Here is a 13,951-nt window from a genome sequence, read left to right as displayed (position 1 = left end):
GACTGTGTTGATAAAAAATTAACTTAGTACATGGCTCTTGAGCCACACATGGCTCTCGAGCCGCACATGGCTCTCAAGCCACACATGGCTCTTGAGCCACACTTGGTTCTTGAGCCATACATGGCTTTTGAGCCATACATGGCTTTTGAGCCATACATGGCTCTTGAACCAAACATGGCTCTTGAGCCACACTTGGTTCTTGAGCCATACATGGCTTTTGGGCCATACATGGCTCTTGAGCCACACTTGGTTCTTGAGCCATACATGGCTCTTGAGCCACACAAGGCTCTTGAGCCACACAAGGCTCTTGAGCCACACTTGGTTCTTGAGCCATACATGGCTTCTGAGCCATACATGGCTTCTGAGCCATACATGGCTCTTGAGCCATACATGGCTCTTGAGCCACACTTGGTTCTTGAGCCATACATGGCTTTTGAGCCATACATGGCTCTTGAGCCATACTTGGTTCTTGAGTGCTGAGAATTATCCATTAAGATATTTGTTTGTTTATTTTTATGCTCTGTGAAGATCTTCAAAGCTGGTTGTGGAATTTACTTGAAATGTTTTATATTTTCTTTGGAGACTTATTCAAAGAACGGCTTTGTAATATGTGCAAAGTCATCTTTTCATCCAACTCAAATCTGAGGTCAACGTATCAGAGATTTCTTTCTTGTCTATGAAATCAATATTGTGAATAACTGGTTGAGTCACTTAGGAAGGTTGCAAGAATCTAGTAGACTTATTTGAAAAGTCATTGATGTGTGCTTTTAATAGATGTTTTGCACTAACATACTCCTGAAACCAACGTTATTTTTAGTCCTCCATGTTTGTGAGTAGTAGTTATAAATGAACTCTTTTTCATTCATTTATTTTCAAGACGAAACAAAACAGACTTCATTCAACTGAATTTCTTGGTTGGTTATTAATTTTGCTTTGTACACATTTGATTCTAACATTTTCACTTAAAATTTAGTTAAAAAAAATGTAATTTTCAAGAGTTGTATTTTCTTGCTATGCAATGTCATCGTTCCAAAATGACAAACTATGGTGTTCGGACGTTTGGTCGCTGGACGTTTGGTCGCCAGTCTTTAGGTCGCCGGTCTTTTGGTCCCTTTTGGTCGCCGGTCTTTTGGTCGCCAGTCTTTAGGTCGCCGGTCAAATGGTGACAGAGAGTTTACTGTTGAAACCAGCTCTCAAAATTATATTCATGAGTTTAATATCTAAGTACGGTTTAATATTTAAGTACATTTGACCAACGACCAAAAGACCGGCGACCAAAAGACCGGCGACCAAAAGACCGGCGACCAAAAGACCGGCGACCAAAAGACCGGCGACCAAAAGACCGGCGACCAAAAGACTGGCGACTAAAAGACCGGCGACCAAAAGACCGGCGACCAAAAGACCGGCGACCAAAAGACCGGCGACCAAAAGACCGGCGACCAAAAGACCGGCGACCAAAAGACCGGCGACCAAAAGACCGGCGACCAAAAGACCGGCGACCAAAAGACCGGCGACCAAAAGACCGGCGACCAAAAGACCGGAGACTAAAAGACCGGCGACCAAACATTTGGTCACGCAAATTATTGACATTTTAGATGATGTTAATGTTTTGTAACATGTAGTGGTAATAACCCTTAACCAACACAAGGATGTCTTGTGACTGATCTTTTTTGTGCACCTCTATTAGGTATAAAAACTTTACTTCAAATGAAATACCTACATCCACCTCAGAAACCTTTAATCCACGTAATTGTTAAAGTCCGCAGGACACAAAACAGTCAAACCAAGAACTACTTTTTTCCTTATATTAGTACTTTTTTAAATATGCATAACCAGTTTAGGGTATGCACCAATCTTTCCAAAGTCAGCTCAAACCCTAATGAGGACAAATAGATAGTAGAAAAGAATAGATGAACGATTCTGCGATGGCAAATGAAGTACAAATGTGCATAATTGATGAAGATAGGAAACATTTTAACTGAAACTCTATGGAAAACCTCTTCCCTCTAGTTATCGGTGCACTTAACTTACTCCCTATGAGGCATACAAATCCCTTAACCATAGGAAGGAAGGAATAACGAGAATGATCAGGCGGTAAGGGTAAGGTAGTGGGAAAAAAGATGAAAATATAAAAGATAGCAGCAGCTTGAGGGGAAACACATCCCTCTGGCATCAAGTATATGTAAATCAGTTTACTCACTGCAGGGTTATTTGCCTAGATCTTTTAGTCCAACACATGAGATTCATCAAGAGGGGGTGGTGTGATTCGTGAAAAATATGGGGGGGGGGTTTGTGGGGTAGAACATGCTCATCCCTTAATGCGTACATCATTCCTATATGTGCCAATCCCTTTTAAGTCGCTATACATATGTCTTGGAATTAAGTTGAGAGAGGAAAACACATTTGTGCCTGATGCAATGCTGGTCGGTGTAGATGGGAATTAATGCTAATTTAGCAAGTCTATTGAGATTATTGTACATTTGCTGGTTAGTAGAGGTGTCAAAGTGGTGGCCCAGGGGCCAAATCTGGTCCGCTGCATTATTTTGTGTGGCCCGGGAAAGTAAATGATGTGTTGACTTTGTGTTTTAGGATCAAATTTAAATGATGAGTATGAATGTATATTACATTTTCTGATTTGGCCTCTTTTAAATCGATAATTGTAATTTTTTAATCATTTTTTTCTGTTTTTAGTTCAAAAATCTTTTTGTAAAATCTAAAAATATATTTAAAAAAGCTACAATAAACATTGTTTCAGATCTATAAAAAAACGGAATATTTAGGGCCCCTAATCCAGTTCTTTTAATCATTTTTTTTTCAAACAAATCTAAATATTATTGTAATTTTTTAATCAATTTCTTTTGTGTTTTTAGTTCAAAAATCATTTTGTAAAATCTAAAAATATATTTATGAAAAAGCTAAAATAAACATTGTTTCAGATTTATAAAAACTGAATATTCAGGGATTTTAATCCAGTTCTTTTAATCCATTTTTAAAAAATCTAAATATTATTGTAATTTTTAACCATTTTTTTCTGTTTTTAGATCAAAAATCATTTTGTAAAATCTAAAAATATATTAAAAAAAAACCTAAAATAAACACTGTTTTAGATCTATAAAAAACTGAATATTCAGGGATTTTAATCCAGTTCTTTTAATCCATTTATAAAAGAAAAAAATCTAAATATTATATCTAAAATGGTCCGGCCCACGTGAAATCGAGTTGACGTTAAAGCGGCCCGCGAACCAACCTGAGTCTGACACCCTTGGCCTAGCACAATGCATCTCAGTTCACAAATTACGCATTTTAAACCAAATTGTTACAATGCCATTTTGCTTGAGGACAAGTCAAGACCAGTTTGCCCCAAGCTGCCGTGCCAGGCAAGATGCTCCAGACTGGCCTTTTCTTTTCCCCACTATTTCATTTATTGTACGTGGAACATTGTCACTTGTCTTTATGTATATATGCTTAATATAAATTCACAGCTCTCTCGTAAAAAATTGCCTGCTCGTCCTCTGATCTCTTTCTGACTTCATCCCTGCTCAATACGTGACCTCCTTTAGTGTGCTATGTGACCTGTACAGCATTTTAATGAAGAGGAGGTATAAATGGCGCTAATCAGAAACATGTTCACGTTCCTGTTAAACATGTCCATAGGATGTTCTCACCAAGAGCTTTAATCTATAGGGCACATGTGTCAAAGTGGCGGCCCGGGGGCCAAATCTGGCCCGCCGCATCATTTTGTGCGGCCCGGGAAAGTAAATCATGAGTGCCGACTTTTGGTTTTAGGATACAATTAAAATGAAGAGTGTGGATGTATATTAAATTTCCTGATTTTCCCTTTTTAAATCAATAATTGTCATTTTTAATCCATTTTTTCTGTTTTTAGTTCAAAAATCATTTTGTAAAATCTAAAAATATATTGAAAAAAACTTAAATAGACATTGTTTTAGATCAATACAAAACTGAATATTCAGGGATTTTAATCTAGTTCTTTTAATCCATATAAAAAAAATCTAAATATTATTGTAATTTTTAAATCCATTTTTTCTGTGTTTTTAGTTCAAAAATCATTTTGTAAAATTTAAAAATATATTTAAATAAAGCTGAAATAAACACTGTTTTAGATCTTTAAAAAACTGAATATTCAGGTCTTTTAATTCACTTCTTTTAATCCATTTATTAAAAAAATATCTGAATATTATTGTCATTTTTTAATCAATTTTTCTGTGTTTTCTGTTCCAAAAATAATTTTGTAAAATCTAAATATATATATAAAAAAAGCACAATTAAACATTGTTTTAGATCTATAAAAACTGAATATTCAAGGCTTTTAATCCAATTCTTTTAATCCATTTATAATATTTTTTTTAAAAATCTAAATATTATATCTAAAACGGCCCGGCCCAGATGAGATAACGTTAAATCGGCCCGCAAACCAACCCGACTCTGACACCCTTGCTATAGGGCATGTATCTGCCTATACACCATTCATATATCAACACATGCTTTAATTTGGCAGTGACAGAGAATGTGATTGGACTGACAGAGAACTCCTTCAGGGCAAACCTTTTGCAGCTGCATTGACGATCTGAAAAAAAAACCTTTATACGCTCTTTTCCCTCACTATCTCCAGGCTTGAGGCTCTAAGAACAGCATAGACTAACTAAGGATGGGCATATAGTATCATTCCTGATGTATACTTTGTAGAGCGTGCATACTAACTCATGTACATGTGGTGTTTTTCTCCTGATAGGTACAGGTGATGGTCAGGGGGTAAATACCGAGGGGTAAAACAGATTGGACGAGTGGAAGATGAGAAGGATGTAGACATATTCACATACACGGTCCCTGGCGGGCAAAGAGCGCATACTTTTTTTTCAATGTGTCAGCTCCTCGAGGAAGAGGCCACCTGGTAATTTTTCACGCACTTGACTACTGTCACGCTTCTTCTATACAGGTTACACTGTGCAAAGGATTTGTAATGTATGCTCATTTGTGTGGGTGGCACGCCACTTGCCTTGTTGTCACAATATGGTAATGTGCTATTCTTTTTATTCATCTATTTAAAAATACCTCTGCATATGAAGAGTACTGTATTTTCACGACTATAAGGCGCACCGCATTATAAGGCGCACCCTCAATGAACGACATTTTTCCATATATAAGGCGCACTGTATTATAAGGCGCACTGTATTATAAGGCGCACTGTGTTATAATGTGCACTGTATTATAAGGTGCACTGTATTATAAGGCGCACTGTATTATAAGGCGCACTGTATTATAAGGCACACTGTATTATAAGGCGCATTGTCTATTTTGGAGAAAATTGAAGACATAAGTGCGCCTTTTAGTCGTAAAAATACAGTAATTGCTATTGAGTTCCAGGAATGAAGCACACTCACTACACAGTCACCTCTAGAGCCAGCCATTGTTGATGTTTAGCATTTTTTGGTATAAAATCTTGCAGTGGGGGAGGAGCTATGTGATGGAAGATTTGGTAAACTAAGATGGCATCTGCATATTTAACAGTATTGTTTCAGTTTAGGCGTTAGTGTGTTTTTTAATATCCGACAGTGGTGGTTTTTCATTTTTGGTTTTCAGCTTTTTTCCATATATAAGGCGCACTGGATTATAGGACGCACTGTCTATTTTGGAGAAAATGTAAGACTTTTAAGTGCGCCTTGTAGTCGTGAAAATACGGTAATTGCTATTGACTTCCAGGAATGAAGCACACTCACTACACAGTCACTTCTAGAGCCAGCCATTGTTGATGTTTTGCATTTTTTGGTATAAAATCTTGCAGAGGGGGAGTAGCTCTATGATGGAAAAATTTTTAAGTGCGCCTTATAATCGTGAAAATACGGTAGTACCAAATGCGAATGGTGCACCAAAACATCAAAGGATCAATTGGCTTTGTTTTTATTATTTTGCATTATTTATACTAAAGCAGCATTATTGCAAACATCAATTGTTTTTTGTTTTTATCTCCATTATTTTAAATTTTAGAACATGTATTAACATTACATTTAAGGTAATGTGCTGTATTTTAAATGATAGGGGTATATATTTTATTGCACTTTTGGCAAAATTGCTAAATTGTCAAGATGGAAGCAACCACTGCTTTCATCCATCATGTGTCGGTCGGCATGGACGCATTTGCAGTTTGCTGACATCAGCCCCTCCTTTGTCCCCCTTTACAACAACACATTTGATAAAATGTTTAAACCAAGCAAAGACGAAGCATAAAAACTTAGTTTGATCTAGCTTTTTATGTATTTTTTATGTTTTTATGTGACACTTTATAATAGTTGTCAACTGAGCATCATTCTCACAGCCCAACGATATTAAGATCTTTGAAAATGGTCAGATTTTTTAAAATCATCTTTTCAGTCAGCATTTCTGGATGATTGTCATGTTTCTACTCCATGGGTGGGTAAACTTTTGGGCCCGGGGGCCACATTGACTTAAAAAATGGGCCAGGTCAGAACAAGATACGATACATATAAAAAAGTGCATCCGTTAACAGTACATATGAAACATAAACAGAAAAAAAAGGACTTAAGTATTAACATACCCTTTCATCACATCATTAAAGTAAAGAGTATAAAGTACTTTTCGGCCCGGGGGGCCAAATTGACTTAAAAAATGGGCCAGGTCAGAACATGATACGATACATATAAAAAAGTGCATCCGTTAACAGTACATATGAAACATAAACAGAAAAAAAGGATTAAAGTATTAACATACTCATCACTCATCATTAGAGTAAAAAGTATAAAGTAGAAAGTAAAGTAAAAAGGAATGTATTAAAAAATATTCAAATGTCATTTAAAAAAAGATAGAGGGGCTGTCAAACAACAAGCGGGGTCAGCACAAGATATTACTCATATAAAAAAGTGCATCCGTTAACAGTACATATGAAACATAAACCGAAAAAAAGGACAAAAGTATTAACATACTCATCATTCATCATTAAAGTAAAAAGTATAAAGTACAAAGTAAAATAAAAAGGAATGTATTAAGAAATATTAAAATGTAATTTAAAAAAAGATAGATGGGCTGTAAAACATGAAAAACAAATAACAGTGGGCGGAGCTACTGCCACTGGCTTCCGCGTGACAGAGCCATCTTGGGAAGAAAAATTTAATTAAAAAATTAAATAAAAAAAAAAAACAATATTTGAACAATGTCGGCGGGCCGCATTAAAAAGCCTGACGGGCCAGATGTAGCCCACGGGCCGTAGTTTGCCCATGTGAGTTCTACTCTCATATTGTTGGACAGTGCACTAGAAATCCTGCTACAGTTGTCAGATTGGGTTATAATGAAGGGATGAAAAGGAGTGGGGGTGGAGATGTACTGTAGCAATGAACGGGTGATGGTAATAAGACTGGGAGTGATGATGGCCAATTGAAGGGGGGAGGGTCAATGAAGAAGGTATATTGATGTGGGTGCTGAAATGGGTGGGGGTTCCAGGCATGAAGTCCATAGTTACATGTGTGTAAAATGTGCTGATGGATGTGCAGTGGGGGAAGGCTCATGTGTAACTGAGGAGGCGGGGTTGATCAGTAAGTAGAAATGAAATGTTTCGTGGTTATGTGTTGGCGTTAAATGGGAAAACAGGCATTAATGACAATTACGGATTTAATGGAAAAAGGAGGGAATTCATGCTTCAGTGTTTTGTATTTAATTCTAAGAAAAATAATGAGCAGCAGTGTAACTTGTTGAGAATAATGTACATTGTGGGGATAATATTTATAGAGAACTAATCATAATGTAAAAATAGCTTTTTTATATATATTTTTAGATTTGACAAAATGATTTTGATCTAAAAACATAGAAAAATTAATTAAAAAATGACAATTATTGATTTAAAAGTTATTGATTTAATCCAGTTCTTTTAATCAATTTATTAAAAAAAAATCTAAATAATATATCTAAAGTAATTTTTTATAAAATCTAAAAATATATTTTTTAAAAAGCTAAAATAAACATTGTTTTAGATCTATAAAAACCTGAATATACAGGGCTTTTAATCCAGTTCTTTTAATCAATTTATAATTAAAATATCTAAATAATATATCTAAAGTAATTTTTCTAAAATCTAAAAATATTTTTTTTTAAAAAGCTACAATAAACATTGTTTTAGATCTATAAAAATCAGAATATTCAGGGATTTTAATCCTGTTATTTTAATCAATTAATATAAAAAATATCTAAATAATATATCAAAAATAATTTTTATAAAATCTAAAAATATATTTTTTTAAAAAGCTAAAATAAACATTGTTTTAGATATTTAAAAACCTGAATATTCAGGGCTTTTAATCCAGTTCTATTAATCAATTTATTTAAAAAAAAAAACTAAATAATATATCTTAAGTAATTTTTCTAAAATCTAAAAATATTTTTTTAAAAAGCTACAATAAACATTGTTTTAGATCTACAAAAATCGGAATATTCAGGGATTTTAATCCTGTTATTTTAATCAATTAATAAAAAAAATATCTAAATAATATATCTAAAGTAATTTTTATAAAATCTAAAAATATATTTTTAAAAAAAGCTAAAATAAACATTGTTTTAGATCTATAAAAACCTGAATATACAGGGCTTTTAATCCAGTTCTTTTAATCAATTTATAATAAAAATATCAAAATAATATATCTTAAGTAATTTTTCTAAAATCTAAAAATATGTTTTTAAAAAGCTACAATAAACATTGTTTTAGATCTATAAAAATCGGAATATACAGGTCTTTTAATCAAAAAATATGTTGGCTACATTGGAAAGGTTGATGAAAGTATCACACTTCAGGAAAATAGTAGCTAAATTTAGTCAAGTGCTGACAATAAGTACTGGCATCAAAATGAGCTGACAAGCCTGAATAGGTTTATTTGTTTACAACCACATAATAAACCAGAATAGCAACCAGTCTTTTCACATTCTTTCCGTAAACAAAAACATCTAGAAGAACGTGTAAGGAAATAAGTCTCCTTAGTTGAAAATATGCCATTATTTCCTGATTGGTACAGACTAAATAGGGGTCTCGAAACCATTCCTCAAGGGCTGCTGTGGTTTTTCTTCAAACAAATCCAGCACAGACAGGTTTCTTCTAAAATATTTATCACCTAGGTGATTACACTATCCATCTATTTACCTATGTACTGCTCTTTTGTGTTAAACTTTAAGTAAACTACACATTCTATTCAATATTTTAGAACTGTTTAATAGTGGTACATGGAATTCTTTTACCGTATTTTCACGACTATAAGGCGCACTTAAAAGTCTTAAATTGTCTCAAAAATAGACAGTGCGCCTTATAATCCAGTGCGCCTTATATATGGAAAAAAAAACAAAAACGAAAAACCACCACTGTCGGATATTAAAAAAACACAAACGCCTGAACTGAAACAATACTGTTAAATATGCAGATGCCATCTTAGTTTACCAAATCTTCCATCATATAGCTCCTCCCCTACTGCAAGATTTTATACCAAAAAATCCAAAACATCAACAATGGCTGGCTCTAGAGGTGACTGTGTAGTGAGTGCTTCATACCTGGAAGTCAATAGCAATTACCCTATTTTCACGAATACAAGGCGCACTTAAAAGTCTTACATTTTCTCCAAAATAGGCCTTATAATACAGTGCGCCTTATAATACAGTGCACCTTATAATACAGTGCGCCTTATATATGGAAATAATGTCCTTCATTGAGGGTGCGCCTTATAATGTGGTGCGCCTTATAGTCGTGAAAATACGGTAATTGTGTGAGGTTCAAATGAGGACAATATCTGTAAAATATGTTGTAATATTTGTATTTTTTCCCCCCAAAATCTGCGAATCTCTGAGTCCGCGGTAGCTGAACCGCGAAGTAGCGAGAGAACATTAAGAACCACAAAGTGTGTCACGATGTAGGAACACTATGTGAGTGTTCCTGGAAGTGGTTGATATCCATCTGTTGGTAGCAAGAGTCCTTGACTACTTTTCGCTGCAAAATTGCAAAGTCTGCACCAAATATCTTCAAAAATTTTCATGTTTTACTTCCAGTCAGCCACTTCCCGAGGTCCTTTCCCCTGTCTTCGTTGTAGGCAGACTCGGGCTCGATTCCCGCAGGTGACAGTACGATAGGGATGGGCGATATGGAAGATGAATGAATGCTTCCAGTCAAGTTGCGTAACGAGGTTGTATGATGGTGAGATTGATGTTGTAATTTCCTTCCCAGGAAATCAAATTTCATTTTTTTTTCGTGTCGTTACAGAGGAAGATTACTGTATGGATGGAAGGAATACTGTTTGTAGAGCTGTCAAAGGTGACTTAAAGAATTGAATGTGTCTATGAAGGTGTGTCTGTGATAATAACACTGCCATCTAAACACACATACACGTACATATCAGGTCTGAGCATCTCATCAGTGGACTACCAACTATATTCTTGCTATATGTTCACTCCTGTCCTCGTATAAAATCTTAATGTGTGGCTTTCTGACACATCATACAACTATCAAAGTGAAAAAGCCCCTGGCAAGAGAAAGATGGCCTTTCATTAATAACCATGAAAAATGTGTGCTACCTAAACACTGGAATGACTATTTGGCATAGAAAGTGCATGCCCAATGGTTATTAATTGAAGTATTTAAAGGCCATCTTTAATAGTAACATTTAATACTTTATATATTGGAATGGATTACTTTATTCATCCCGTATTCGGGAATTTTCATTGTCACAGTAGCAAGAGGGTGAGAATACAGACACAGAAAAAGACATTGTAGACATAAATAGATAGGTAGTAAGAAAGTTAATAAATAAATATATGAGCACATATATACATACATACATACACATACATATAAGCACATATATATATATATATATATATATATATATATATATATATATATATATATATATATATATATATATATATATATATATATATATATATATATATATATATATATATATACATACACATGCATAAATAAGCACACATACACATGCATATATAAGCACATATATATATAAATACATACACATGCATATATAAGCACATATATACATACATAGACATACATATATAAGCACATATATACATACATAGACATACATATATAAGCACATATATACATACATACACATACATATATAAGCACATATATACATACATACACATACATATATATAAGCACATATATACATACATACACATACATATATATAAGCACATATATACATACATACACATACATATATAAGCACATATATACATACATACACACATATATAAGCACATATATACATACATACACATACATATATAAGCACATATATACATACATACACACATATAAGCACATATATACATACATACATACATACATACACATATATAAGCACATATATACATACATACATCCACATATATAAGCACATATATATACATACACATATAAGCACATATATACATACATACACATAGATGTACATGATTCAAGTATCTGTCAATCAAGTATGATTCCAGTAGTGTACTACAAAATATTATAACTTTTCTAGTATAAATCACCAATTTAAAATGATGACATCTGATCTAATCATAAAACATATTGGTTATGTGCAGAATAAACGTATAATTCCATGTTGACCAATAATATTTTGTTCTTATGCCTGAAACACCACCATATATTATGTTTGGCTTCTAAAGCTGGATAGAATTTAATGCTACATGGCTACAAGCAAAAATGAGGAATTGATGTTTGTTTTAGGTTTGTGTGGTCCCCCACACTTCAAATATGTTATTACCCAGCCACATTTGACAGGTGGCTTGCCAATGATATATGATTGCACTTGGCATCCCTTTTCTATTGTTTCAATGTTTACCTTGAGAAAGAGAAAAATGATTTTTTGCTATCTTATGTTCAGATGATAGCCTGATAATAATGTTGATAATAATAGGGAATATGTTTTTTCTTTTTTTAAATTTTGCTTTAAAACTACTACTGGCAAACAGAGCAATAGTAAAAAATACTATTTCATGAATTAAACCCATAATAAAACGTTCTGTAGAGTGCAATAGTGTTTTTTTCTAATCTTTTATGAATACTATTATCATTACACTTGTGTGACATTTAAAAATGTGTAAAACTGCTTTCCTATGCAAATTACCATTGCAATATAATGCCATCATTCTTTATAAAGGTAAGAGTTTTGGCATCTTAACTTGCATTTGTACTTTAAAGTGTCATTCATCATTTGAAGTACTCCTACAATGCCAAACAACTAAATTAAATGTCTTACAAAACGAGGTTGTTTGGAAAGCAAGGACACATTTATGAAATAAAGTAAATGTTTCATTTTCTTTCAAAAGGTGTTGCAGTGTATTTGAGAGTGTTGAAGATTGCGCACCCACCCTCAACCATTCATTTATTGGGTAAGAAACGCCTGCACTGCTACAAAACTCACACTCCAGCTTCCATCCAGTCACCATCATCCATCTTCTGACAGATTAGACACTGCGACACATTGCTCTTTGAGCTGCTGGTTCTAGATTCACAAGCTGACCAATCACAGCTGGAGAAGAGCCGCATAAGCGAAGGATCAAGACCGCTACTCACATACAACGTGCAACCTTTACCCACCTGCTGATTTTATTTGAAAGATCACCTAACAATGTTTGGCAGTAACTTGAATTCACAGCCTTGTGTAAATCTGCCTTCTTTTGATGATGTTGCCTTGGCTCTTCTCTATGAAATTATAAACACTTGGTCTAAAAACGTGACCGGTCGTTTGGTCGCAGGTCTTTTGGTCGCCGGTCTTTTGGTCGCCGGTCTTTTGGTCGCCGGTCTTTTGGTCGCCGGTCTTTTGGTCGCCGGTCTTTTGGTCGCCGGTCTTTTAGTCCCTTTTGGTCGCCGGTCAAATGGTGACGGAGAGTTTAGGGTTGAAACTAGCTCTCAAAATTATATTCATGAGAGAGAGAGACAGTTTAATATCTAAGTACTGTTGAATATCTAAGTACTGTTTAATATCTAAGTAATGTTGAATATCTAAGTACTGGTGAATATCTAAGTACTGTTGAATATCTAAGTACTGTTTAATATCTAGGTATTGTTTAATATCTAAGTACTGTTTAATATCTAAGCACGGTTTAATATCTAAGTACTGTTTAATATCTAAGTACTGTTGAAACCAGCTCTCAAAATTATATTCATGAGAGAGAGTTTAATATCTAAATATCTACTGTTTTCAACAGCACTTAGATATTAAAAAGTACTTAGATATTAAACTCTCTCTATTAGATATTAAACTCTCTCTCATGAATATAATTTTTAGAGCTGGTTTTAACAGTAGACCCTCTGTCACCATTTGAGCGGCGACCAAAAGACCGGCGACCAAAAGACCGGCGACCAAAAGACCGGCGACCAAAAGACCGGCGACCAAAAGACCGGCGACCAAAAGACCGGCGACCAAAAGACCGGCGACCAAAAGACCGGCGACCAAAAGACCGGCAACCAAAAGACCGGCGACCAAAAGACCGGCGACCAAAAGACCGGCGACCAAAAGACCGGCGACTAAAAGACCGGCGACCAAAAGACCGGCAACCAAACGTCCGAGCACCGTCTAAAACACTGGGCCACCAGTAACAAACCAGGAATGAAAATGATGTCTTATGTAACGATGTCACTTGGCCTAGGAATGCATCAGGAATGCCCCAGAAGTACTGGAATGTAGAATAACCGGATACCTGACCCAATTAAAAGGATGGATGGATGAATTCATAGACAAACACATGGATAAAACTCATTTCATCTCATTTCCTGAACCACTTCGTCCTCATTAGTATCGCGAGGGGGTTCTGGATTTCATTCCAGCTGACTCTGGGCCAGAGGCGAGGGACACCAGTGGCTAGCCAATCACAGGGCACAAGGAGACAGACAACCAAGTACACTCACACCAAT

At 34.8% G+C, this 13,951-nt stretch overlaps 1 long non-coding RNA gene across 3 annotated transcripts in view; it reads left to right on the top strand.

Moving 5' to 3' along the window:
* LOC144202880 (uncharacterized) overlaps window positions 1-12,684 on the top strand; it is a 49,213-nt gene extending 36,529 nt beyond the window's left edge. Inside the window, exons 2-6 of one of the 3 annotated variants that reach the window (XR_013327573.1) lie at window positions 4,754-4,912; window positions 10,051-10,184; window positions 10,262-10,312; window positions 12,364-12,426; window positions 12,501-12,684. This is a non-coding gene — a long non-coding RNA (uncharacterized LOC144202880). Of the gene's footprint in view, window positions 1-4,753; window positions 4,913-10,050; window positions 10,185-10,261; window positions 10,344-12,363; window positions 12,427-12,500 lie in introns of all 3 variants that reach the window. The other 2 variants (XR_013327574.1, XR_013327575.1) reach the window with 2 other exon arrangements.
* Window positions 12,685-13,951: the final 1,267 nt, after the last annotated feature.

The sequence above is a fragment of the Stigmatopora nigra genome, chromosome 1 (assembly GCF_051989575.1).
Source record: "Stigmatopora nigra isolate UIUO_SnigA chromosome 1, RoL_Snig_1.1, whole genome shotgun sequence".
NCBI classification, from domain to species: Eukaryota; Metazoa; Chordata; class Actinopteri; order Syngnathiformes; family Syngnathidae; genus Stigmatopora; species Stigmatopora nigra.
The sequence above is the reverse complement of the archived record's forward strand: the minus strand, read 5'-3'. Positions and strand labels throughout refer to the sequence as shown.